This window comes from Carcharhinus amblyrhynchos, chromosome 1, assembly GCF_965287045.1.
Source record: "Carcharhinus amblyrhynchos chromosome 1, sCarAmb.v2.hapA, whole genome shotgun sequence".
NCBI lineage: Eukaryota > Metazoa > Chordata > Chondrichthyes > Carcharhiniformes > Carcharhinidae > Carcharhinus > Carcharhinus amblyrhynchos.
In genome coordinates, this window is record NC_137324.1 from 63,634,489 (window position 1) to 63,662,202 (window position 27,714).

Here is a 27,714-nt window from a genome sequence, read left to right on the forward strand (position 1 = left end):
TCCATGGGCCAAATAGTCTCCTTCTGCACTGTAGGGATTCTATGAATCTGTGCACTTACCTCTTCGTGCACATACACTGACTTGCAGACAGGTCACCCATATTACACGATATAGGAACCACTGAAAAGCAAAGCACAATTCATTATTTTCGTAAATTGTATGCTCCCTATCAGGTAAATTGGTCTACTACGTTTATGAATAAAACAGCAATTTAAAAAACATCAATGGAATATTTATTCCCTTTCCTTCCTGGAGAAACAGAGTTCAAAGTTGCAATTTCTACTTGATAGGGGTTGGGTAAATGTGAACAGAGGGCCACAGTGACAGGTGAAGGGACACTGAGGAGATGCAGAAGGAGAAGTGGATTCTGGGGGTCAGCAGGATGAAGGGAGGGCAGATCTACCATTATGAGATTGGGCTCCTTGGGGAGGGATGGGGTGTGGACATTCAGCTGCACAGGCTGGAGGATGAGGGGATGGGTTAAAGGGTAAACATGAGAATATGAGAAGATTAAATGTTACACCTGGGGACGGGGTCAATGGTCATGGGGTGAGAGTGTGGGTAACAGGGGGAGGGGTAAAAATATTTGATTGAATGCCAAAGGTACAAATGGCCACTTGCAACTATCTAGAGCCTTGTAGTGAAGATCTTGAAATGTTTCATTGAGAACTGGGTCATCGGTGGTGGGCAGAGCAGCAGGTTCGAACAAGTGGACAATTGAAGGAGAACCCCAGCACTTAGTACTGACAATTCTACCAGATAAATGTGTGTAGTGCTGACAATTCTACCAGATAGATGTGTGTAGTGCTGTCATGGGGATATGTCACTGAATTTGAGTTAGAGTTCCCTGTAATCAGCGAGGCATCACCTCTTTCTATAGTGAGTAAGTTAAGAGATGCCTCTTAAATATGATGCTCAAAATGAAGACAGGGAACACAACATCCAACCCTCCCCATCACATGACACATCGGGAGGCCCCCTTACTGCATAATTTGTTAGGCTGGCATCGTACAATATGTCACAAATTTGCTCTGGCATCTGTGGTGACAAAAATAGTTGACGATGGGCGAGCCGTTGATGTCATCTATATGGATTTCAGTAAGGCATTTGACAAAGTCCCTCACGGTTTGCTGGTAGAAAAGGTTAAGGCACATGGGATACAAGGACAGGTAGCTAGATGGATTGAAAACTGGCTGGGCAATAGGAAACAGAGGGTAATAGTGGAAGGGTCCTTTTCTGGCTGGAGGTCTGTCACCAGTGGTGTGCTGCAGGGCTCAGTACTGGGACCTCTTCTCTTTGTAATATATATAAACGACTTGGAAGAGGGCGTATGTGGTGTGATCAGCATGTTTGCGGATGACACCAAGATGGCAGGATTGGCGGATACTGAGGAAGATTGTCAGGTGACAGCAGGATATAGATAGGTTGGTATACTGGGCAGATAAATGGCAGATGGAATTTAATCCTGATAAATGCGAGGTGATACATTTTGGAAGGAATAATGTAGAGGGGAGTTACATGATAAAAGGTAGACCAATTAAGAGTATAGAAATGCAGAGGGACCTGGGAGTGCAAGTGCACAAGTCTCTGAAGGTGTCAACACAGGTGGAGAAGGTTGCAAAGAAAGCTTATGGAATGCTAGCCTTTATAGGAAGGGGTATAGAGTATTAGAGCTGGCATCTAATGCTTCAGTTGTACAGAACGTTGGCTAGACCGCATTTGGAGTACTGCGTCCAGTTCTGGTCACCTTACTACCGGAAGGACGTGGAGACCCTGGAGGGAGTGCAGAGGAGGTTTACCAGGATGCTGCCTGGTATGGAAGGACTGAGTTATGAGGAAAGATTGGGAAAACTGGGGCTCTTCTCCTTAGAAAGACAGAGATTAAGGGGGGATCTGATAGAGGTGTATAAAATAATGAAGGGTATAGATAGAGTCAACAGTGGCAGACTTTTCCCTAGATTGGAGACAACTATCACGAGAGGTCACGATCTAAGGGTGAGGGGGGAGAAGTATAATTTGGATCCTAGAGGGAGGTTTTTCACACAGAGGGTCGTGGGGGTATGGAATGCGCTACCAAGTAAGGTGGTGGAGGCAGGCACGCTGGACTTGTTTAAGGTTTAAGGCTTAAGGACTTGTTTAACTTATGCCTCCTCTTGACTGACCCTTCAACTAAGGGAAAGGGAGGGAGCTGTGCTGGATCTGATTCTGGAGAATAGCTGCCTCTTATAGGCACGTCAGTGAAACAGGGATGGAGGGTTATATAAGACGGTTTTAAAAAGGGTCAGAGCCTCGGGTCGATACTGGAAATGTAATACTACGTGTTAATGTTTTGTCTCTTTTAATCCTCAGGTGTCGGTACACCTTGTTGTCAAATGAGGGGCATGCACACGGTGGGTCGTGCGTGGGCTGCTCTTGGATGTTTCGAGAGTGGCCTAGTGCTTTGTGTCGTTGTGTGTGCTTAAATCTGGACCAGCAGACGGGCACCACAACAGCTTAGTGACTATCGCTGTTTGCTGTGCAGATACATGGATTTGGGCCAGTGTCTGTGGGAGTTTGCGCATTCCCCCTGTGGTTGCATGGGTTTCCTCCGGGTGCTCCGGTTTCCTCCCACACCCCAAAGATGTGCTCTTAGGCTGATTGGTGTACCAAATTGACCCTACACTATTCTCCCCTGGATCTGGCTACAGTAGGGGTACCATTCGCATGCACACGGGGCAAGGTAGGTGTAGGAAAATGCTTTAAAATGGCGGCGCGGGCTCGTTGGGCCGAAGGGCCTGTTTCCCGTGCCGGGTTGTTCTTTGTTCTTTGAGACACAATCCTGGATCCTGCCCATAGACTTTTAGATGATTTTACTTCTGACTTTATAATAATGCTGACTCCACAATGAATAGCAAAATGAAACACAAACCTGGTGGCTATGATATTTGAACTGATAAAAATTCAATTTTGCCCATGTGTGTGAAATATTTTTGTGCATATGTGAATATGTGTGGCTACATTCTATTTATAGTTTGTACTAACTTACCCAGTTTTTTGTCGCTATAGCAAACAGCTAATTTGCATTGCGGTTCTCCAGGAATTGGTGCCAGCACTTATAGAAATGATTTGGGATTAATTGTGGTGTACTTGTATAATACGGCAATAATATTGTTTTTTAAATAGCCATATTGCATCATCACCTGGATTTTCTGCTGACATTCCTATGTGGATGGAAGAGTTAATAATTAAATGAAAGCAAAGCCACAAACTTGCAATTTATGATTTTTTCTCTCCAGCAGAGTTTATGAAACGGTTGCCTGGAGAGAAACAGTAACATGCAGGACTGTAACCCAAGGATCATGATGTGGAGATGCCAGCATTGGGCTGGGCTAAGCACAGTAAGAAGTCTTACAACACCAGGTTAAAGTCCAATAGGTTTATTTGGCAGCACAAGCTTTCAGAGTCTCAAGCTCCTTCATCAGGTGCGTGGGAGTTGTGTTCACAAACAGGGCATATATAGACACAAACTCAATTTACAAGATAATGGTTGGAATGCAAATCTTTATAGGAAATCAAGTCTTGATTACCTATAAAGACTCACATTCCAACCATTATCAAGTCTTGATTATCTGATCCTCCAACTCTCCCCAAACTTTTGACCCTCCCACCCCCCCACGCTTATCCACCGTAACCCTTTGACTCCACCTGGACTCTATCAACCCCCTGACTATCCCAAACCCCCCCCACCACCTCCCTTTGACCTGAGCTCACCACCCTACCCACTGTCCCAACAACCACCCTGTCTCCCTAATGATCTGACTTTCCTTGACAATGCTGCTCTACAAAGAAGGACTCTGAAAACAGGCAATTCCTGCATTCCTGAAGAGGACTAGTTCAGAAGTCCAGTCCAGGAATTTGGAACTCTTACACCATGTAAACAAATAGGAAGGAAGTGGTAATCCAGTTGTGATTTCCACTACTTGGAAGATCTGGCCTATTTAATATTCTGACCCTTTGTCATCTACTTCGATCCAATTCCATATAACACAACCAATAGACTTCCACTAAGTCAATGTGCTCTCCTTTTTGTTAACAGTCTTTTATGTTGCACCTTACTGAATGTCTTCTGTTAGTCCATATTCATAACTTGCATCATACTTAGTTATATCATAGAATCATAGAATCATACAATGCAGAAGAGGCCCTTTGGCCTATCGAGTCCGTGCCATCACATTAAATACACCTGACCGCTCACCAAATTCCATCTGCCAGCAGTTGGCCCAAAGCCCTGAATCTTTTGATGTGCCAAGTGCTCATCCAGATACTTTTTAAAGGATGTGAGATAACCCGCCTCCACTACCCTCCCAAGCAGTACATTCCAGACTGTCAACACCCTCTGGGTAAAAAGTTTTTCCTTACATTCCCCCTAAACACCCTGCCCCTCATCTTGAACTTATGCCTCCTCTTGACTGACCCTTCAACTAAGGGAAAGGGAGGGAGCTGTGCTGGATCTGATTCTGGAGAATAGCTGCCTCTTATCCACTCTGTCCATGTCCCTCATAAACTTGTATACCTCGACCACATCACCCCTCAGTCTTCTCTGCTCCAATGAAAACAACTTAAGCCTCTCTTCTCAACTTAAATGTTCCATCCAGCATCATCCTGGTGAATCGCCTCTGCACCTCTTCCAGCGCAATCACATTCTTCCTATAATATGGCGACCAGAACTGCACACACTACTCCAACTGTAACCTCACCAAAATTCTATACAACTGCAACATGGCTTCCCTGTTTTTGTAATCTAGGCCTTGATTGATAAAGGCAAGTGTTCCATATGCTTTTTTCACCACACTACTAACATACCCTTCTGCTTTTCAGACATCTGTGCATAAACATGCGAAAGTCCCTTTATCACACAGAACTTTATGTGTTCCACCATTCATTGAATATTCCTTGTCAAATTCTTTCTTCCAAAGTATATCACTTCACACTTTTCAGGGTTAAATTCTACCTGCCACTTATCTGCCTATTTGACCATTCTTTCTAGATCTTCTTGTAGCTAAGATAGTCTGCCTCACTGTTAATCACATGTCCAATCTTTGTGTCATCCGCAAACTTACTAATCTTACCCTCCACATAGTCATCGATGTCATTCCTATAAATAACAAATAATAGGAGGCCCACCACATATCCCTGTGGTAAACCACTGGACACTGGCTTCCAGTCATTAAAGCAGCCTTCTGTCATCACTCTCTGTCTCCTACAACTGAGCCAATTTTGAATCTATTTTATTAAATTACCCCGCACCCCATGTGAATTTACCTTCTTTACAAGCTTCCCAAGTGGAACCTTGTCAAAAGCTTTGCTGAAACACTTGTAAACTACAATGACTACACTACCCTCGTCTACACACCTGGTCACCTCCTCAAAAAATTTAATCAAATTTTTCAAAAAACCGGCTTAGGTTCCTTAGTCATGACTAATATTTTACAAGTTCATGCTCATATTTGCTCTCATTCAATTGTTCTGTCTGCCCTAAATAATAGATTCTAATAATAGATTCTGAAGGAAATGGCAGAGATGATAGTAGACGCCTTAGTGATTATTTACCAAACTTCACTGGATTCCGGGGAAGTGCCGGAAGATTGGAAAATGGCTAATGTTACGCCGCTGTTTAAAAAAGGTAGCAGGCAAAAGGCAGGGAGTTATAGGCCGGTTAGTTTAACGTCTGTTGTTGGAAAAATGCTGGAATCCGTCATCAAAGAAGAAATAGTGAGGCACCTAGAGAAGAATTGTTTGATAGAGCAGACGCAGCATGGATTTGTTAAGGGGAAGTCGTGTTTGACAAATTTATTGGAATTCTATGAGGATGTGACTAGTGCGGTAGACAGAGGGGAACCGGTGGATGTGGTGTTTCTCGATTTTCAGAAGGCGTTTGATAAGGTGCCGCACAAAAGGTTGCTACAGAAGGTTAGGGGGCATGGAGTTGGGAGTAAGGTGTTAGCATGGATAGAGGATTGGCTGTTTAATAGGAGGCAGAGAGTTGGTATCAATGGGTGCTATTCTGATTGGCAGTTGGTAACTAGTGGAGCACCGCAGGGATCGGTGCTGGGGCCTCAGCTATTTACCATTTATATAGATGATCTGGAGGAGGGGGCTGAGTGTAGGGTGTCGAAATTTGCTGATGACACAAAGATGAGTGGAAAAGAAAATTGTGCGGAGGGTGTGGAAAGTCTGCAGAGGGATCTGGATAGGCTGAGCGAGTGGGCGAGGACCTGGCAGATGGAGTACAATGTTAGCAAGTGTGAGGTTATCCACTTTGGCAGGAATAATAGTAGGAGGGATTACTATTTAAAGGGCAAAAAGCTGCAGCATGCTATGGTGCAGAGGGACCTGGGGGTCCTTGTGCATGAGTTGCAAAAACCCAGTCTGCAGGTGTAGCAGGTGATCAAGAAGGCGAATGGGATGTTGGCCTTTATAGCGAGGGGGATAGAATATAAAAGCAGGGAGGTCTTGCTGCAACTGTACAGGGCACTGGTGAGGTTGCAGCTGGAGTACTGTGTGCAGTTTTGGTCGCCGCACTTGCGCAAGGATATTTTGGCCTTGGAGGGAGTGCAGTGGAGGTTCACTAGGCTGATACCAGAGATGAAGGGGTTGGACTATGAAGAGAGACTAAATAGACTGCGTCTGTACTCTTTGGAGTTTAGAAGGATGAGGGGGATCTTATAGAGACGTATAAGATAATGAAAGGGATAGATAGGGTAGAGGTAGAGACATTCTTCCTGCTTAGAAAGGACAGCAGGACTAGAGGGCACAGCCTCAAGATAAGGGGGGGGGTGTGCAGTTTAGAACGGAGTTGAGGAGGAACTTCTTCACTCAAAGGGTGGTGAATCTCTGGAATTCTCTGCCCGTTGAAGTGGTGGAGGCTACCTCGCTAAATATATTTAAGTCATGGGTAGATAGTTTTTTGGTAGGCAAGGGGATTAAGGGTTATGGGGAGAAAGCGGGAATGTGGAACTGAGCCACGACAGATCAGCCATGATCTTATTGAATGGTGGGGCAGGCTCGAAGGGCTAGATGGCCTACTCCTGCTCCTATTTCTTATGTTCTTATAATGTCCCCGCAAAAGACTTTACACTAATAGGCCTATCATTATTTCTCCTACCTTTCTTGAACAATGAAATGGCTATTGGCAACTTTCCTATCTAGGGGAACAATTTCTGAATCAAAACAGTTGAGGAAGACCATGATTAGGACAGCTACAATTTCTTTACTTACTGCTTTTAACAGACAGAAATAGAAAACAGCAGATCCTGGAGATTTGTCTCTCTTTTAGAGAAAAGTCCTTCACAGCCATCAACAGAGAGGCAACAGAGATAAGAGTATCCATCCACTCTTTCCTAACTAACATTAACTTGCTTCAACCTTTCATTATAACATTGCTGAGGAAATCGCAAATTGCCAGTTGTACTGTAAGTATTGGAGTCCCAACAAAATGAAAAGCTAAGTCATGTTACAAGGAACACTTTATCAGCAGACCCTAGGGATTTCTCTTATCTTTTAGAGAAAAGCACTTAACCACTACCAATTAAAGTAAAGTCAATACAAACCTCTCTCGCAGTCATGTCAGTCAGGGTTGTATGGATGCTGGAAATCATGAAACAATCTGGATAGGTGTATCCCAAAAGGAGCTGTTCCTGGTTTGGGAATTCTTTATTTAATCAATAGGAGGCCACATACTGCCATCAATCAACTCGAGCTATAGTTTATTGACACCTCCCATTATTGGCTTAGATTGAAGCTTCTGTGCCAGCAGCTTTATCATTTCCTGTAACAGCTGCATTTCTTTCCCCAAAAATGCTATACATTACCATTATTTCTGGGAAAAGATGTTACTAAGCTTTTTTTTGGTAATTCTCTTTATCTGCTTGGGCGCATACCATGTGGTTAACCTTACGATAAAAGAGCACACATTGATTTTGGAGAAATATTAGACACAGTTTGTGTAAATCGTATTTCGTAATACCACAGGAATTTAATATTTTATACACTACAATGATTGGTGGTTTGAATAATAAGGCAAAGATTTAACTGAACCAACCTGTGTGTAAATTAATGTGATTTTGCACGCTCTAACTTTCAACAGAATGAGAACAATTTTTTTTACTGTATATGCTATCACACTTAAAGTGGACATGAGGAGGAAGTTCACCTCTTGGAGTTAATCTTTGGAATTCCCCTCCTCAGAGCGCACTGAATGCTGAATCATTGAATTTCTAATTTGTGTTCGACAGATTTTTGATTGATGTGGGTGTCAGGGCTTACAGGTAGACAGCAGGAAAGTAAAGTCAAAACCGTAATTTTTTTTTATTCATTCATGGGACATGGGCATCACTGGCTGGCCAGCATCTATTGCCCATCCCTAGTTGCCCGAGGGCAGTTGAGAGTCAATCACATTGCTGTGGCTCTGGAGTCACATGTAGGCCAGACCAGGTAAGGATGGTAGATTTCCTTCCCCAAAGGACATTAACCAATTTTGAATCTTACTGAATCTTTGAATCTGAATTTTGAATCTTACACAATCTTACTGAATCAGAACAGCTTTCTTGAAGGTCAACCCACGGAAAGCAGCCAGGCCAGATGGGGTACCCGGACGAGCACTCAGATCCTGCGCGGATCAGCTGGTGGGGGTATTCACAGATATCTTCAACCACTCTTTACATAAATCTGAGGTCCTTATCTGCTTAAAGAAGACGACCATCATCCCTGTACCTAAGAAAAACCAAGCAGTGTGCCTTAATGACTATCAGTTGGTGGCTCTGATATCCATCATTATGAAGTGCTTTGAAAGATTAGTCATGGCATGAATCAATTCCAGACTCACAGACTACCTGGATTCACTACAGTTTGTCTACCGCTGCAACAGGTTCACAGCAAACACCATTTCCCTGGCCCTGCGCTCAACCCTGGAGCACCTAGATAACAAGGACACCTATGTCAGACTCCTATTTATTGACTACAGCTCAGCCTTCAACATTACTATTCCCATGAAACTCATCTCCAAACTCCGTGGCCTGGGCCTCAGCACCTCCCTCTGTGACTGGATCCTGAACTGCCTAACTCATAGACCACAATCAGTAAGGATAGGCAACAACAACTTCTCCATGATCCTCCTCAACACCAGTGCTCCACAAGGCTGTGTTCTCATCCCCCTACTATCCTCCTTGTACACCTTGTGTGGCGAAACTCCCCTCCAATTTGATTTTCAAGTTTGCTGATAACACCGCTGTAGTGGATCAGACTTCAAACAATGACGAGACAGAGTACAGGAATGAGATAGAGCACCTAGTGAACTGGTGCAGCAACAATAATCTCTCCTTCAATGTCAACAAAACAAAGGAGTTTGTCATCAACTTCAGGAAATGTAAAGGAGAACGTGTCCCTGTCTATATCGATGGTGACGAAGTAGAAAGGATCGAGAGCTTCAAGTTTTTAGGTGGCCAGATCACCAACAACCTGTCCTGGTTCCCCCATGCCGACGCTATAGTTAAGAAAGCCCACCAATGCCTCTACTTTCTCAAAAGGGTAAGGAAATTTGCCATATCAGCTATGACTCTCACCAACTTTTATAGATGCAGCATAGAAAGCATTCTTTCTGGTTGTGTCACAGCTTGGTATGGCTCCTCCTCTACCCAAGATTGCAAGGATCTACAAAAGATTATGAATGTAGCCCAGTCCATTACCCAAACCAGCCTCCCATCCACTGACTCTGTCTACACTTTCTGCTGCCTCAGCAAAGCAGCCAGCATAATTAAGGACCCCACACACCCTGGACATTCTCTCTTCCACAAAAAGATACAAAAGTATGAAGTCAGATACCAACTGACTCAAGAACAGTTTCTTCCCTGCTGCTGTCAGACTTTTGAATGGGCTTACCTTGCATTACATTGGTCTTTTTCTACACCCTAGTTATGACTACATTCTGCACTCTCTAGTTTCCTTCTCTATGAACGGCATGCTTTGTCTGTGTAGCGTGCAAGAAACAATAATTTTCACTGTATGTCAATACATGTGACAATAATAAATCAAATCAAATCAGATATAGGGTCAACATACAAACTCCACACAGACAGAATAGAATCAAACTTGGTTCTCTGGTGTTTGAGGCAGCAGTGCTAACCATTGTGCCCTACCACAAAATGATGTCAAGAAGACATGATTTAATATGTCATCTGCACTATTTTATATATTCTTCAGGTTTGCATCAAAACGAATTCTTTTGTTTCCAGCTTTTTTTCTTTTGCTTCTGAAAGCAATGTTTCATGGTATGGGTAGGTACTAAATGTCTAAGTGTTCAGATTTCATGAATGACCCAAGGCAGTGAAAATTTATGGGTGCATTACAAATAAGCCAAAGCCTGTCCCTAACTACTGTGTGGAGGTGTCCACTTTTCAGTGAAAACATTGACTTGTGTTCAGGAAGAAACAAAATTGGCAGGGGCCGTGAGAACCAGGTGGTGACATTCAATAGAACAAAGTGCACAACTAGCTGGGAGAGACAAATAGCATTGCAGTAGGAAATAGTAAGATCAAAGTAAGTCAAATTAGTCTGAAATGTCCAAATTAATTTCACAGTGCACGCATGTAAATGTACAAAGTTTGGCAGATATAGAGCTGAAGGGACAGGTAGTCCTGTGGGATAATGATGCTATGGCGATAATAGAGACGTTACTCAAAAAAAATACAAGGTTCAGGAAAGAAAGGGACTAAAAGAAATGAGGACGGATGGCATTATTAATTAAGGGCAATATTACAATGCTGGAAACATAGAATGTCATAGAAGGGTCAAGGAAAGAAACAATTTGATGACAGCCAAGAAACAAGAAAGGATATTACTGGATAAAAGGATATCAAGAAAGGATATCACCCTACGTAGTATATTTTATAGGCCACCATCTTATAGGAAAGACACAGAAGACAAAATTTACATGGAATTGACAGAAAGTAGCTTTTACAGAGAGCTTGTTTGACAGTTTTGGATAGAGGATTGGCTGACTAGCACAGAGTGGGGATAAAAGGTTTTTTCAGGACGGCAGTTGGTGACTAATGGTGTGCCACAGGAGTCGTTACTGGCCCACAGCTTTTCACTATATATGTTAACGATTTGGAAGGAGGAACTAAAGGTACTGTTGCTAAGTTTGCAGATGATACAAAGATATGTAGAGAGACAGGTAGTATTGAGGAAGCAGGGGGGCTGCAGAAGGACTTGGACAGGTTAGGAGAGTGGGCAAAGAAGTGGCAGATGGAATACAATGTGGAAAATTGTGAGGTTATGCACTTTGGAAGAAGGAATGGAGGCATAGATTATTTTCTAAATGGGGAAATGAACAAGGACTCCCTTACAATGCCTAAGATTCTTTTAAGCAAGGTTAATGTGCAAATTCAGTTGGCAGTTAGGAAGGCAAATGCAATATTAGCATTCATGTCAAGAGGACTAGAATACAAGAGCAGGGATATACTTCTGAGGCTGTATAAGGCCCTGGTCAGATCCCATTTGGAGTATTGTGAGCAGTTTTGGGCCCCATATCTAAGGAAGGATGTGTGGCCTTGGAAAGGATCCAGAGGACCTTCACAAGAATGATCCCTGGAATGAAGGGCTTGTCATATGAGGAATGGTTGAGGACTCTGGGTCTGTACTCATTGGAGTTTAGAAGGATGAGGGGGGATCTTGTTGAAGGGGAATTTTTCCTGCTTCTTGACTGTGGTGGAAAGACTCAACAAAGTTCGTTCTAACAAAACAACTTGTCTTTATTTCCGAAAGACTGCATGCAGTATTGGCAAAAACTTGAGTTTGCAGAGCTGTCGTTATGACTTGCTAATTCCTTCTCAAGTCTGCGCTTACATAAAAAATCAATTCTGTATTTATACATAATCATTACCAGTTTGCATGACCAGAGCTTATTCAGGAATTTGATCAACAGAGGCATCATAAATAATGTCATAAATAATGGTACAACCTGCTGACCTCCTTGAACTCTTTGTCTCATCACTCATACCTTTGTTTTGTCCTTTTGATAGAACAGAAGAAGGCCAATGACTTTGTCATCTCTGATCTTATCTTGTCTCACTCATACAGCCCTAGGTCATGTGGAGTCAGCCTTATCAGGTCTTACAGAGATTAGGCACTGCTTGACCTTCTCTGGTCTCTATTTATGTCTTAAGTTATGTGGAATCAGTCTTACCAAGTCTTACAGGGGTCTGGCATTCTGGTCAGCTTTCCTTATTTTGTACCAAATACCTGACCAATTTTCCCATCATGCCACTATTTCATTCATACAACTTCACAATCTTATTGAAACTCACAGGATACTGCGAGGTGTGAATAGAGTAGATGAGGAGAGGATATTTCCACTAATAGGAAAAGCTAGAACCAGAGGGCACAACTTCAGACTAAAGGGACAATCCTTTAAAACTGAGATGAGAAGGAACTTCTTCAGCCAGACAGTGGTGAATTTGTGGAACTCTTTGCCACAGATTGCTGCAGAAGGCTGTGGAGACCAGGTCATTGAGTGTCTTTAGGGCAGAAATAGATTGGTTCCTGATTAATAAGGGGATCAGGAGTAATGGAGAAAAGGCAAGAGAATGAGGATGAGAATAATATCAAACATGATTCAATGGTGGGGCAGACTCGATGGGCTGTGTGGCCTCATTCTGCTTCTATGTCTTATGGTCTTATGGACATTATGGGCCAAACAGCCTCCTAGTCTGCTATAGCCATTCAATGATTCTACAATAAACATGGTTAATTTTTTAAACTCTTGGACAGGGATCCTGAGGCAAATTATAGTATCCAATCTAGTGATCGATTTGAGATCACCTAACTGAGATTGGACTAGGGATTAAACCTAGTATTTTAATAATCTGGTTGGTTCATCCTGCTGGCTGGGTGATTCTCGTGTCGATCAATTCACAGGGTTCGCTTGTGTGTTCTCATCACGATAGTGTCTCCCAGTGCCAGATTTCTGGTGGTGTCAGCTCCATGCGGGAAATCGATGGGGAGGCGCCAAGACCATTTAAATGGTATTTAGCTATAATTTACATTTCTTAAGTCTCCAGGCCCACTAGCATTTCGCCCCCCCTCTCCCCTGCCACAGTGGTTTACTCCAGCAGAGTTTGGAGAGCTCCCCACTAATGGGGAACTAGTGGCCTGACCCTGCTGGAGTGAAGGGAGTGGCAATTGGGGCCCCCCCCAGAGGGTCAGGAGGTGGGGGGATGCCTCCTGGGCATTGGCACCCTGGCAGTGCCAGCCTGCCCCTGGAACTGCCCAAGGGCTAAAGCGTCAATGCCCAGGGGGCACCTTGGCACTGCCCATCCAACATGAGGCAGTTCCAAGGGGGAGGCCTATAGGGCAGTAGCTAATGGAGGGTGGAGCCTGGTGGACCAATTGGTGGGGGTGATGGGGTCCTGGTAACACTCTGCAGACAGGAACGGTGAGGAAAGTAGGGAGGCCAGCGATTGGGGCAGTCTTGGGGTGGTGGTGGGGGAGAGGGGTCAGCCTGCTTGGAGAGGGTGTCGGGATTGCAGATGTGGGAAATTGCGTCGGCGGGTTGGAGATTGGGCGCGGGTTGGGACTGGCCCGGGAATGCTCAGGCGGCCAGCAATCACACTATGTGGGGGGGTGGGGGTGGGTGTGCAGTGATGAGGGGTTGTGGGACTCGCCTTTGAACGAGCTGGCCTGCAATCAGGAGGCCATCAGTGTGGGGCCACTGCTCATACATCAATCTCAGTGCTGACAGATTGGCGCATGCGCAGTGGCCCACTCAGCGCTATGCTGCCAGCTTTTCCAGCGGGAATAGGCCCCATCCACTGATTTTTAATGATATACACGCTAATGACCTCTGCAGTGCATAGGGTGTGGGAAATTCTTCTCTAGACTCCCAATGAGAAAAAACAGTGTGAATTACTCCAGTTTTCATGCAAATTTGAAACGTAGAATTCTTTTGGCAGAATTCCAGTCAGGCTATTTTCAACTGAACATCAGGAGGAAGTGGTTTTAAAGGAATTTATGGAAATGTGTATGTTTACTTACTGATTATTGATGGCATGTGGGGTTGAATTGGGTTTTAAAAATGTTCTCTATCAACTTCTGCCAAATTGCTGTTAGGGAATTTTATCAAAATGTCTCTCATATCCAGTAAAACAGACCACAGCAACACAGGAAGAGGCTGCCTAGACTGACTTTCTTTTTCACTTACTGTTACAATAAACCCGCCACCAGCGTCTGACTCTATATGTACAAAGAGAAAACAAAAGTCAAAAGGAAACTCCAGTGGAGGTTTATCTATTGCAACACCAACGGATTCAAATTTTCCCCAATATAACTTCAGCTTCTAATTCAAACAAGGAAGGCATGAAACTCTGCCATATGGTTATAGCTAAAATTGTATAAGCTGAGCTAATGGACAAAAGCTGCGGTTTCATTAGCAAAATCTACCAGATTTTCTTCATTTCACGTCTGTACATGTTTTCACTTAGCAGCCGAGTTTGTAGTTGATGAATTATGCTGGATGGTGTGTGCATCAATAATAACTTGTATTTATGTTGCGTCACAGTAAATGCTCCAATGCTGTTCCTTCTCCATCATGCCCTACATGCCCTAACAGGGTGTTGACAACCATGGAGTGTGCAGGTTAGGTGGATTGGCCATAATAAATTGACCCTTAGTGTCAGGGGAACAGCTAGGGTAAATAGTGGATATGGAGATAGGCCTGGGTGGGATTGTGGTTGGTGCAGACTCAATGGGCTGAATGGACTCCTTCTGCACTGTATGATTCTATGATTCTATGAGTCCATTTGGATTAGTACATGATTCTAATGACAAAGTATTGTAGTAGTCTGCTGTTGCTGCCTGCAGTATTATCAACAAGGAAACTCACCTGCTGTTAAGGCCTGCTGTCAGGAAGGATTCACAAGCTGATAGAACATAGAATCATAGAATCTATGGCACAGAGACAGGTTCTTCAGCCCAAACTAGTCCATGCTGACCGAAATGCCCATTTAAGCTAACCTGATTTGCCTGCATTTGGCCCATATCCCTCTAAACATTCCCTACCCAGGTATTTATCCAAATATGTTTTAAATGTTGTCAATGTCCTGCCTCAACCACTTCCTCTGGCAACTCATTCCATCCTCTGTGTAAAAAAGTTACCCCTCAGGTTCCTATTAATTCTTTCCCATCTTTAATCTATGCCCTCTAGTTCTTGATTCCCCCACCCTGGGAAAAAGACTGAGTGCATTCACCCTATCCATGCCTCTCATGCTCTTATACACCTCTATAAAACCACCCCTCAGTCTCCAAAGAATAAAATCCTAACCTGTCCAATCTCTCCCTATAACTCAATCCCTTGAGTCCTGGCAACATCCTTGTAAATCTCTTCTGCACTCTCTCCAGTTTAATAACATTTTTCCTATAGCAAAGCGACCCAAATTACAATACTCCAGATGCGGCCTCACCAATGTCCTGTACAACTGCTACATGACTTCCCAACTTCTATACTCAATGCCCTGACTAATGAAGGCCAGCATGCTAAAAGCCTTCTTCACTGCATTATCCAGCTGTGACTCTAGTTTTAGAGAACCATGCACCTGAACTCCAAGGTCCTTCGGTTCCATGATAATCACGAAGGTCCTACCATTCACTGTGAAAGTCCTAACTTGATTTGACTTTCCAAAATGCAACATCTTTGAAAACCATTTGCCACTTGTCAGCCAACTTCTCCAGCTGATCAAGATCCTGCTACAATTTTTGATAACCTTTCTCACTGTCTAGCCACATTGCAAACTCATCTTCCAGGGCCATCAAGTCCTGAAGTGGGACTTGAACCTGGAGCTTGTGGGCCAGAGGTAAGGATGCTAGCAAAAGCTGTTCACTGAAGAAAAATGGACTGTGAGGATTGATAGAAGAGTTACATAATTGAAAACACTTGGTCAAAGAGATGGGTTTTGAGAAGATTTTGGAAGGCCTGCAGAGAGGTCTGAGGGAATATGGATCTCAGGAGGCAGTTCCAGAGAGTAGGCTGCAACTGCTGAGCTGCCTGCTGCTGATATTGGAGTGAAGGGAAGTGGGAGACATTAGAGGCCTTGGTAGGGAGATTGGAGAGCTAGGATTTAGGGCTGGAGAAGGGTGTGGATGTGGAGCAATTTTAAATAAGGATTAAAATTTTGAATTCAACAGGTCTGAGGATGCCAGAGAGCTGAATGATTGACATATCCGTAATAGATATGGGAGATGTAAATTTGTGAGACTGGAGCCTGTGTTGGGTGGTTTGAAAAGAATAGCAGGGAGAACTGGAGAAATTGAGCCTTAAGATTTAAAAAAAGAGCAAATAATGTTTTCAGCGCAGTGTGGGAGAGATAAGGGCAGAGGTGTACGAGGTAGAATCACAGCATGGAATTTTCTTGGAGTTGTTGTCAGCCACAGCTTCACTGCAAGTATGATCTAATCTTTTAAAAATTCTTCCATGATATTGCTGCCAAGGCCAGCATTTGTTGTCCATCCCTAATTACTCCTTAAACTGAGTATCTCAGTTTCAAAGTCAACCACATTGCTGTGGGTCTGGAGTCACACGTAGGCCAGACCAGGTAAGGAAGGCAGATTTCCTTCCCTAAAAAGCATGAGTGAACCAGATGGATTTTAACAACAATCAACGGTGGTTTCATGGTCATCAGCAGACTTTTAATCCCAGGTTAGGCTTGGATTCAATTCCAGATTTTTTTCGAATTCACATTCAACCAACTGTCATGGTGGGATTTAAACTCAGGTCTGCAGAGCATTTTTTGGGTTTCCGGATTACTAGTTCAGTCACAACATCACTACGCTACTGCTCCTCTGAATCCTGGATGTGCCACATATCCGACAAAGCTTTGGTTACCACGGGGGGAACAATTCTGAGCCATAAAATGCTGCTTATTAAAATGCGAGGGACAACAAAGACAGTTTTCCAATATGTTTGGCAGTTGTTCCAGATATTGGCATAAAACATGGACCTGATAAGCTTTGCTTCCTTGACCAGAAATCCTAACATTCATATGTCTGAACCATCACACACTTGCTGACAAATAGATAGACCATACTAAATTGATAGAATCACTAAGTGACACAACACAAAAGAGATAATTTCCCATCATGCTTTGCCAACACCTTGAGAAAGTGTAATCTGTATCGGATTGCATGCAGTAGAATATCTGTTCCTAAACTTTCAACCAATATACAAATGGTTTATTCAAGCTGCAAACTATTTCATTTAAAAATGTTTTAAAAAATGTGGAAATAGCCACAGTTTTATACCAAAAACCTTAAACTGAAATAGAATGCTGACTGTAATTCATTGGAGCAGATCAGTCAGAAAGTTGGGGTTCGTGTAGTTTGGGAAATCCCTGAGTGGGTTGAGGAGAAATTTCTTTGCTCAGAGTGTGATGAACATGTGGAATTCTCTACCACATAAGATTGTGTAGACCAGGTCACTGAGTGTATTTTAAGAAATAAAGAGATTTCTAGACACTTGACGGGGATGGGTATGGGCACAAGGCAGGAGTATGGCATTGAGATTGAGGATCCGTCATGATCACATTGAATGGTGGCGTAGGTTCGATGGGCTGAGAAAAAACATATAGCAAAAGCTTTCACAAGTTTGTAAAAAAGGAAGAGATTGGTGAAACGTATCATGGGTCCATTAGACACGGAGACTGAAGTAATTAGAACTGGGGAGAAATGAAATGACAGTGACATCTATTAATTGAGGGAAATCAAGGAATTATTGAGTGTGAAGAACTCAAAGTAATCACTGTTAGTAAAGAGACAATTCTGGAGGAACCGGTGAGATGGAAAGCTGACAAATACTCTGGGAACGATAATTAAGTTCTGAGGCTTAATAGAATTGGGCACACTGATCACGCAGAGTGAAAGTGGTGAGGTTTTGATCATCTAGAATGCCCTAGATTCTGCCAATTGATTGGAAGACAGTAAAATAACCCCATTGTTCAACAAATGAGGGAGAGGAAAAACAGGCACAAAAATCCAGTTTGTCTGATGTCAGTTGTGAGAAAAATGAGAGAAATTAGAGTTAAGGAAATGATATCAGGCCATTTGAAAAATCAATTTATGATTAGTTAGAGTTAACATAGATTTATGAAAGGGAAACAATGTTTAACAAATTTATGAGACATTTTTGAGGGTGTAGTGAGCAGGCTAAGTAAGAGGGGATTCACTAAATGTAGTATATTTGGATTTTCAGAAATCATTCAATGACGTACCATACAAGAGGTTGTTACACAAGATCAGGGTTCATAGGATTGAGAATAATATATTAGGATGGATTGAGGATCTGTTAACGGATAGAAAACAGAGAGTAGAAATGGGTCATGGTGGGCTGTGATTAGAGAAGTGCAATAGGATCAGTGCTTGGACTCAGCCATTCACAATATATATCAAGAGTCAATGAGGGAACTGAATGCAATGTTTCCAAGTTTGCTAATAATACAAGAAGGTAGACCTCCTGAGAAAGAAGTGGACCCCTGAGAAAGAAGATGGACCTTCAGGAATACTCTGAAACTGGAAGATGGACAACCTCAAAGACATGATGAAGATCTACCTCATAGATGCTCCACCACCAAAGCTGTGGTGTTGCAGGGTCTAGGGTCTCTGGTGACCTCCACTCCAAACTCTGGAAGCAGCCCCAGGTTTTCTTCAGGTTAGTCCTAACTTTTGCATGCCAATTTGGGCCAGGCTTGTTTTCCCACTGGGGAATCAGACGTGGGAGGAAGATTCTGGTCCGGCTTTCACCTGTATTTGATTAATGGGATGCAAGTTAATTTCACACATGTCTGCAGTGGGATTCCCAATCTGCCGTGACAGGCAGCATTGGAAGATGCAGCTGTAATTTCAAATCAGTGTAAAATGGATTTTTGGGCCTTCTATCAAATTCTGGTACTGCCCTCTGGCACTGCTCCCTCCAGAATTATGTGCATAGCAGGAAGAGAATTATTTGTTACTAAACCTGAAAATTGAAGAATATTCTAAAACTTAGAGAACTATAGATCACATCTTCAAAAAGCCTTTGGTTTGGTGACGGGATCCTCTTGAAATAACTGCAGCTTCAGCATTTTGATTTGTACAAAGATATTTGTACAAATAGGTAAACATGCTTTGAAATTTTTTTTCAGGTTAACCTGACTAACACTAACTTAAAAAGTAAATGAAATCCTCAGCCCATTTCAAAAGAGGTTTTGTCACAACTTGTTTAAAGGAATGTAAATTACTTGCATGCATTTGTTTGCAAGCATTTTTGCAGCAGACCCTGTTCTCAGACCCAAGCCTCAAAATTTTTAGTGCTTCCTTACAGTCAACTGACAAGCTAACATTTCTCCCTCAAATAATTTTAGAAGTAATAGATGTGATTAAAAGAATGAAAATGACTTGGAGAATGGATCAGCCTTGCTGGGGTGTGATCGTTGTGCAGTAGGGTGGCACGATGGCATGGTGGTTAGCACTGAAGCCTCACAATTTTAGGGTCTCGAGTTTGAATCTGGCCTTGTGGAGGGGGTTGCTGTCTTTGTGGAGTTTGCATGATCTTCCCATGTCTGCATGAGTTTTGTCCAGGTAACCTGGTTTCCTCCCACAATTCAAAGAGGTGCAGCTTAGGTAAATTGGCTATGCTAAATTGCCCCTTAGTGCCCCAAAATGTGTAGGTTAGGTGGATTGGCCAAGGTAAATGCATGGGGTTATGGGGATAGGGTAAGAGGGAAGGTCTAGATAGGATGCTGCTTTGGAGAATTGAGGCAGCTTCAATGAGTTGAATGGCCTCTTCCTGCACTGTAGAGATTTTATGGTCCATGTGCATTTGAAATCATTTACATATTCATTTTTATGCTAATCTACATGCACTGCAAAGCGATATCACAATATCCCCTTATTTCCTTAAATAGAAAAACCACTGGAGTTATAAGCCGTGTACATATTGAAACAGGATAATTGTGAACGGTATTTAAACTGGTATTGACTCTCATAATAATTGTCCAAGTGTTTCTGAAACATAGATGTCTGTTATCTTGACCTGATCTGGTAACAGCGAAACTGAGGTCTGGAATTGTAGTGTTGATGACATACACAATGTCATCTCCCTTGTCTCCACTCTCAGAACTTGAAGTTCTGAAGAATGAGAATAAGTGTCATCCTTGACACTCAGAGTTCTTAGGCATGAGGCTGTTGGATAACTTTCTCAACCGACATCCATTCCTCTTCAACATTGCAGGAAGCCATGTCTTCTCTTGCATGTGGATCACACTAACCTTTCACGCTATGTGCAGAAGAGGCAATTGCACATCACAAGCTTCCACATGCTGTGTAACTATCACTATACCGAAAGCTTGTTCACTTTCAAATTTGTGTTTGTCTTTCTCAGTGTCTTCTTTGCCACCCAGATCTCTGCCCGACTCATGAACATGCCGTGCTTAAAAGTGACATTCTTGCCACCAATAGCATCCGTTTTTTGCTGAGTTGTGACTTGCTGTTATTCCTGACTGCTCCCTCACTACCAATCCTTATACACAATCTACATAATCGTTTCCAGTACCCCACTAGACCGCAGACCTTGCCAGTATCTCAAAACACAGCACAGTTATATGGATTGTGCATGAGACCACACTTCCTGTATATCTTGCACTGTGTAGATGTGTTGGCTACCCCACCAATAATTGTTGCTGCTCTAAGTGTTTGTGGATTTGCCTGACCACAATGATAGCTTCGTATTTTCTGTCATCTTTAAATAGACTGTCGATGTTGCGTCCCTTTTACACATTAAACTCATATTTTAGGAACACTTCTATTAGAGTCAATATGACCCCCAGCATCATTACCTTCTCAGAGAATTCTACATTTGAAGATCATTAACCTTGTTCCAAAATCTTCTAACAAACTGATCAATAATTTCTGCTGGCTATTGTTTATAGGCCATCAGCTCAAGCCAATGGATTCTGAAATTTATTTTAACTCTTAGCTGAGTCCAGAGCTTAGATGGCCCTTTCTGGCCTGCTTCTGACAGTCCAGGTATGCTGACGTCACTCATAATCACAACTCCATACAGTGCCCAAATCATTTAAATATGTTGAGGAAGTCTGGTTATTTCATTGTCATGGATAAAAAAACCTTTGCTTCTCAAAATTCTTATTTTCTAAGATTTTCTCTTCAAATAACTTTTCCCCAATGGAATGAAAAAATGCACTGGATCTCTGCCAATACCTTGAGCTCTGTGGTTGCTGCACTGGCTTCCAGCTGCTACACAGGGGACCCCACCCACAGAGTTGTTTTGGCAGGAAAATCTCGTGCTCAATGGCTCAGCAGTCTCAGATCTCTAATTCAGATTGACTTTTCTAGCTTGACTCCTCCAGGATACTGCCTGTAAACACAGAAAGAAGTCTCACAACACCAGGTTAAAGTCCAACAAGTTTATTTGATAGTAAACCTACTAGCTTTCGGGGTTTGCCCTTTGCTGAGTGGAGAGTCATGCACCTGATGAAGGGACAAACCCCGAAAGCTAGTGGGTTTACTATCGAATAAACTTGTTGGACTTGGTGTTGTGAGACTTCTTACTGTCCTTCTTTTCCCACAGGAGAAGACCGACCATAACACCCAAGACAGAGTGAAAACAAGGGATGGTGCCAGATCTCTGGGTCCTCACTCCCTTTGAAGAGCGGGTGCTGTAGCTGTCCAGGGAAGGAAAGATGTGGGTCCAGTTAGTGGCAAGACTACTGGATCACTCTCTGGTGAGCACAACACATCTGCCGATGTACATCAGGTGGTGGAGGGAACGTCCGAGGCCTCTGGCGTGTGGGGGCCTGTCGGAGACGAGGACTCAACTGGCCCAGGCTACATGCTGTTTTCCATTCACACGTTTGTATGTTAGAATTTATTATTTAAACATCTTTATTGTCATCATTAAATTTTTTTCACTACCCACCTGTGACTAGTCTCGAATAGGAATCCTCTTCCAATGATAATCGCTGGAGGGATGCTTCATGTTGATGTCAGTTGGGGAGGCCCCTCAATGCTGTGTCACTGAGAAAAGGAAGCCACTGGTTCCCCAAAACCCACAAGTTCTCTCCTCTCCACCACCCACCCATCCCAGGAGCCTGTATGGGGGTTTCAGAATCCTTACCCGCTGTACAGATGTGAGCCCAGATGCCAGCGTGCATGCAGAGCTCAGGTAGGAGTCTGACTACTTTGCACCAGAGCTTCATCATAGTGGTGCTTAGACATTAGCTGTCATCACCATTCTGCCTGCCAAAAAACTCACTAACACAGCATACCCAAGCCCACCATTCTTGTGTGATGATGATGCAGGAGATAGAAGGACCCTGGGGGATGGGGGGGAAATGGAACCCATGCGCACAGACACAGGCCCCTAGTGACTGAACCAGCTGGTGATCAGGGTCTCCCTAGCTGCACTTGTGAGTCTCATTCGAGCTGCCAGCCCTCCAATGCCTGGGTGGTGTTGTTCAGTGTGCTCCTCCTCCTCCTGCTGGGCAGCCTCCTCGGCTAGTCAGCCTCCATGTCCTTCTCCTCCCCCAGAAGGTCACCTCTTTGCTGTGCCAGTTTGTGCAGGGCACTGCACACCACCACAATGTGGGAAGAGATCGGAGGGCTGTATTGTAGGGCCCTGCCGGACCGGTCTAGGCACTGGAATTGCATTTTGAGGAGCCTAATGCACCTCTTAACTACCACACGGGTGGCTCCATGGGCCTCATTATAGCAGATCTCTGCCTCAGTCACAGGTCTCCACACAGGTGTCATCAGTCATGTCTGAACTGGGTAACACATATCACTCTCAAACCACCTCCCCAGCCTGGACTCCTCCTCAAATGTCAGATCAATTGACAATAAAGCTGTCATTCATGCTGCCAGGGTGTCTCACTTAGCCTAGCCACACACACTGTCCTTACTGCCCATTCCCCCACCCACATGCTCCCCAGAATCACAGATCCCCATTCCCCTACTCACATGCTCATCAGAATCACAGACCCCCAATTCCCCCATCCACACACTCACCAGAATCACAGAGCCCCCCATTCCCCCATCCACATGCTCACCAGAATCACAGATGCCCCCCCATTCTCCCACCCACATGCACCCACAATCATAGCTCTTTGAAAAGTTGAGATGCTGCAGCAGTGCAATTTGCAAGGGCTTTGTGCACATCCTTCAGCTGAAAGAGTGCTGAGTGCACTAGGTCCCAGCAGCATCCACAAGAATCAAGATCAGTGCTGAGACCCAAATCAATGCTGCAAATTGGACATCGGACACCCTGCTGAGCAACACTCTGTGATCCTCCACACACTTGCAGAGCTGCCACCAATCCGAGAAACAAAATGGCCACAATGAAAAGATATCCATAAGCAGTGTAGAGCAATCAGACACCTACACCTCACTAACCCTCACTGATGGAGCACCCGAATTGTACTTTTATGGAGTGTGTCTATTTTGCATCAATTTCATTGGTGGTAAACGGGGAGTGCTAGAAAAGTTGGGCGTGTAGACATTTAAATCTAGTGAAATGCGTGCAAATGTATTTAAATGACTGTCACGACCATTTTGGGCATAGTCCCAGTTGTGGCCATTTTTGGGCCTTGGTAAAGGGGGAATTGGCTCGGAGGTGGTCGTGGATCGTGTTACTCATCTCATGCCCGACTTTACCAAGATTTTGCGCCTGAAAATGGGCACAATGCGATGGCAAAATCACCCCCATTGTTTGTAAGTCATGTTCACTTGGTGTTCAAAGCGTACCTTCAAGGCAAAGTTTCTGCTGTCTGTGTCAGATGATTTAGGGTTGAATACAATTTGTAGCAGCTCCCCACAGCAGTGTTAACAATATTGATATATATATTGGCTCTGGCTTGTTTATTAAATCGGTTGCAATCTCGTAATTTTGCCATTGCAAGTGTAAAAATGACCAATTCTGCCACACATCACCATTCATTTCCACAGGAACAGGAAGTGGAACATCTGTAGCCATTGTTGCAGTATTTTGTTTACAGCCTTCAGCTGGTGTTAGCTTTTCCTTATCTGTGTTTGTTTCTTCAGCAGCTTTTAGCGGGCTGGAAGATGTCAGCGTTTCTCTTTCTGTGATTGTAGTTTCTCTTCCAGATTTTCAAAACTCAATCAATTTGTTCCACTCCAGTAAGCCAGTTATGGGTTCTAAGGCTGCAGTCTTGCTTGTGTCTTTATTGAACTACATGCAACATGGCTGCACCCAGACATTTCCTCAAGGTCACACGAGCCAGGTCGGACACTTAATACTGATTGCATTTCAAAACCCAAACAGGCCTGATATGATTGCCACAGTTCCAACAACTGGGAATGTGTTAACCTGCATCTCTTCCTGTGATGATGTATAGCAAACAAATTCGGCAGTTATGTTAGTCAATACATAAACTGCATTACATAACACAACAGCTGATGGCAGCAAATAGTTTTAATGTTGAGCTGGAAGGAACACTCCTAGGTAAGATTTGAACCCAGGGTAAAATCTAGGCTACTGTGTTTAGTCAACACTGATTTGTTGAAACTGAGAGCAACAGAGAAGTTTAAACAAGCATTGTCTTTCAGTGTTAGTGATTAAGGTGGGTAGATTTATTTTGCTCCAGGCACTGAGCATTCTATGCTATAAGTTCATGTCTGTACCTGCTTAAATCTGAACTGAACACTGTTCTGTGAATAGCACTGATTCAGATCATATGATTGAGATAATTCAATGCTCTTTAGTCACTAAGTTGTACAAAGTCTTGCACTTTAAACTTGGCACTTTAATTGTAAAAAGATAACCAGTGTTGAGTCCGTACATGAGAGAATCACAGCAGCATTAAAAAAAACCAAAATGAGTTTAGTTTAAGAGCACAAACAAAATATAAGGGAAGGGGCCTCCAGTGCAATACATGTTTTATAAAGGTATTGATAAGAGTTATATTAGTCTTTGCAGTAGCACAAAATGTAAAACAGCCTATTTTACTTCTTGCACTATTTTCTTTTCCATCAAAGTTTTGGACTGAGGTGGTCCTTGGATTTTAGTTGTGGACTCCTGATGGTCAGCCACTGTATGGCTTGACAGAGATCCTGGGCATTCTAGTCTTGCCCATCAAGGCACAGTATTCAAATGGGGACTGCTGGAGTCATAACCCATAATTGGCTATCTGGAGTGGAACAAATTGATTGAGTTTTGAAAATCTGGAAGAGAAACTACAGTCACAGAAAGAGAAACGCTGACATCTTCCAGCCCGCTAAAAGCTGCTGAAGAAACAAACACAGATAAGGAAAAGCTAACACCAGCTGAAGGCTGCAAACAAAATACTGCAACAATGGCTACAGATGTTCCACTTTCTGTTCCTGTGAAAATGAATGGTGATGTGTGGCAGAATTGGTCATTTTTACACTTGCAATGGCAAAATTACGAGATTGCAACCGATTTAATAAACAAGCCAGAGCCAATACATATAGCAATATTGTTAACACTGCTGTGGGGAGCTGCTACAAATTGTATTCAACCCTAAATCTATCTGACACAGACAGCAGAAATTTTGCCTTGAAGGTACGCTTTGAACACCAAGTGAACATGACTTACAAACAATGGGGGCGATTTTACCATCGCATTGGCACACACTACTGACCTCAGAAATGTCAGTATCAGGAACAAGAACACAAGCCATCACTATTTCATCAGGGCCTGGATCTGCAGACCCACTGAGCAGTTGGATGGTTGATCGAAGGCAGCTGTCAAATCTGTTCAACTCTGAGAAACAGCAGTAGCCAAGGTCTGGAAGTCACAATCATTCCTGTGTTCCAGTCCTCCCTAAACATACTGCAGCTTGTACTTCTGTGGAAGTGAAGGCCCTGATTGGACCCTAGCTGCCCCTTATCTGGGGTTCTAGATGGTACACTCAGGCATCTGTCCCTTCCAGCAGAACCTTCAGATTTGCTAGTGGAAAATGTCACAGCTCTTTGGTGACTTGTTGATCTGTCTTTGTGCCATTTGGACACAGCTTGTGCATGACTAAGCTTGGGTCTGACAAGATGTAACTTCACTTGACCGCACAGGAGTGGATCAAATGCAAAGCGATATATCTCTGCAGCCTTCTCTTGTTGCTCTGAGCTGTTCTGGTGAAGGCTGTGTTATTATCCGTGGGACAGGTGGCAAGGAGAATTAGTATGAGTGACATCAAACAGGAATCTGACTGCAGGAAGCTAATTAATAAAACTATTAGCAGATATTTTCAGAGGGCAAAGACATTTTATTGGCAGCATACAGGACTCCAGCAGCTTGTCAACTCACTGGAAGTGCATATATAGTGACTTTAAAGGAGGAGGTACATGAGCATTAGTAACAAGAGACAAAAGGAAAGATCTGTACCATAGTCAAAAAAAATGGGATCTTCTGTGGATTGACATAATTCGACAGAAGGTACAAATTAGCCTCATGCAACTGGAATGGGCATGTTCTAAACATTGAGAAAAAGATCATAAAAACCTGTTTGAATGGTCTATAAGTGGCATGATGTACTGAAACTCAATTCCTTTCTATGTTTTAGTAATATAATAGCATAACTATAGTGCTATTGCCAAGACTTGTGATGAATATCATAAGAACGTAAGAACATAAGAACATAAGAAATAGGAGCAGGAGTAGGCCATCTGGCCCTTCGAGCCTGCCCCGCCATTCAATAAGATCATGGCTGATCTGTCGTGGCTCAGTTCCACCTTCCCGCCCTCTCCCCATAACCCTTAATCCCCTCTCTTATCAAAAACCCATCAACCCGCTTCTTAAAAATATTTAGCGAGGCAGCCTCCACCACTTCAACGGGCAGAGAATTCCAGAGATTCACCACCCTTTGAGTGAAGAAGTTCCTCCTCAACTCCGTTCTAAACCGCCCCCCCTTTATCTTGAGGCTGTGCCCCCTAGTCCTACTGTCTTTTTTGAGCGGGAAGAGTCTCTCCACCTCTATCCTATCCATCCCATTCATCATCTTATACGTCTCAATGAGATCTCCCCACATTCTTCTAAACTCTAACGAGTACAAGCCTAGTTTATTCAGCCTCTCCTCATAGCTCAACCCCCTCAACTCCGGTATCAGCCTAGTAAACCTCCTCTGCACTCCCTCCAAGGCCAAAATATCCTTGCGCAGGTGCGGCGCCCAAAACTGCACACAGTACTCCAGCTGCGGCCTCACCAATGCCTTATACAGCTGCAGCAAGACCTCCCTACTTTTATATTCAATCCCCCTCGCTATGAAGGCCAGCATCCCATTCGCCTTCCTGACCACCTGCTGCACCTGCAAGCTGGGTTTTTGCGACTCATGCACAAGGACCCCGAGGTCCCTCTGCACCGTCGCCTGCTGCAGTTTTTCGCCACGTAAGTAATAGTCCTTCCTACCATTCTTCCTACCAAAGTGGACCACCTCACACTTGCCAACATTAAATTCCATTTGCCATTTCCTGGCCCATTCGCCCAGCCTATCTAGATCCTTCTGCAGACTCTCCACACCCTCCGCACAATTTGCCTTTCCCCCAATCTTGGTGTCATCAGCAAATTTCGACACCCTACACTCGGTTCCCTCCTCCAGATCATCTATATAAATGGTAAATAGCTGAGGCCCCAGCACCGACCCCTGGGGCACCCCACTAGTCACCAACCGC